We start from the raw sequence: 1,692 nt of genomic DNA, 5'->3' as shown, positions 1-1,692 counted from the left end.
ATAGGGCTGCAAGGGAATCGATGTGGTGTACTCCCCTCTGATTGGTTCGGTCATTTCTCCACTGGTAGCTGTTACATACCATCTCCTCCACTAGGTCATATGCTTCCTCTGGAGTTTTCCTCATGATTGTACCACCTGCGACTGCATCAATAAAAGATCGATTAGAGGGGGTAATACCATTATAAAAAGTCTGAATTTGATGTCGAGTTGGTATCCCATGGTGAGGACACTTCCTAAGCATCTCCTTGAATCATTCCCATGCTTCATACAAGGATTCCCTCTCAAATTGAGCAAAAGTAGTAATATCATTAATTAACTTTGCTGTTTTGGAGGGTGGGAAATATTTAGCAAAAAATTTTTGGGTTAGATCATTCCAAGTGGTGATACTTCCTGTAGGGAGTGAGTTAAGCCAATCTTTAGCTCTATCACGCAATGAAAAAAGAAATAATCTAAGCCTAATAGCATCATCACTAACTTCATTATGTTTAAATGTATCACATATTTCTATGAAGTTAACAATGTGTGCATTAGGGTCATCACTTGGTAACCCACTAAACTGAATACTTGTTTGGATCATTTGAATTATTGTAGGCTTGATTTTGAAATTATTGGCATGAATGGTGGGCTTGAAAATGCTGGATGTCACCCCATCAATGTTTGGACAAGCGTAGACCAAGAGGGTGTGATTTCCTTCTGCCATCTCTCCTTCAATTTCTATGGCTGGTTTGCCAATAACAACCTCCTCTCTTGCTTTACCCTTGTTGGCCCTTTGCAACAATCGAAGGGTCCTTTCAATTTTAGGATCGAATTCAGCTAGTCCTTCCTGTCTAGTGCGTGTCATGCACTAGTAATTCTGAACAAGAAAGAATTCGAACAAATAAAAATAGAATAATAACAGAAATAAAAAGAAAATAGAATAATAATAAAAACAGAAATAAAAGGTCCAAATTAATCAAGGTTAACAAATTCTAATATTATTTTAGGATTAAATCCCCAACAACGGCGCCAAAAACTTGATAGCTATAAATATATAACCCTAGCAAGTGCACTAGTTATCAAGTAGTATAATAATATCGTTCCCACAGGGATTTAACAAAATTAGTATTAGAACAACGGTATTCCCTAATTATCTGGACAATCAAAATTTAGATTTTAGCAAGAACTACCGAAAATAAAAGCTAGAAAAAGAAAATAGAAACAAAGGTGATCGCTAACCGAATATGCAATGGATGAAATCGCTAGGACTTTTGGTCCACCTAACCAATGTAATGAATATTGATGGGTTTGATTAACCAAGATTATTTGTCATTCCCATAAGCTGAGGTCTTTCCAATTTTATTTAATATTCTCTCTTGAGATATACTAAAACTACACCCATCAGGTAACCCTTCGATCTCTCGAGTAGAGTTCTTAAGATGGAAGTGCATTAAGTCCAAGAAAAACTATTAAATTCAGATGAATCATGTATGTATATCTCTATATACCATTCAATTCACACTATGAATTATTTAGTCGATTATGTGAATTCCTCTCTCGATTCATTCACATAACTCAAATCAATTAAGAAGTGGCCAAGCTTTTAATTGCATTAAGCACAATAATTCATAGACTATATGGAAATCACAATCTTGGATAAATCATAAAGATAAAAATATATTCATTAACATGGTTAGGCTTTCCACAGCCCTAGCT

General features: G+C 35.2%; 1 non-coding gene across 1 annotated transcript; it reads left to right on the top strand.

Moving 5' to 3' along the window:
* The first annotated feature begins 212 nt into the window (after nucleotides 1-212).
* LOC148874560 (small nucleolar RNA R71) lies at nucleotides 213-319 on the top strand. Its single transcript, XR_016106088.1, has one exon. It is a non-coding gene; the product is annotated as a small nucleolar RNA R71 (small nucleolar RNA).
* The last annotated feature ends 1,373 nt before the right edge of the window (nucleotides 320-1,692 follow it).

Source organism: Nelumbo lutea, chromosome 1, assembly GCF_056320005.1.
Source record: "Nelumbo lutea isolate HS-2025 chromosome 1, American lotus-T2T, whole genome shotgun sequence".
NCBI lineage: Eukaryota > Viridiplantae > Streptophyta > Magnoliopsida > Proteales > Nelumbonaceae > Nelumbo > Nelumbo lutea.
Note: the sequence above shows the minus strand (reverse complement) of the source record. Positions and strands in the feature narration are given on the sequence as shown.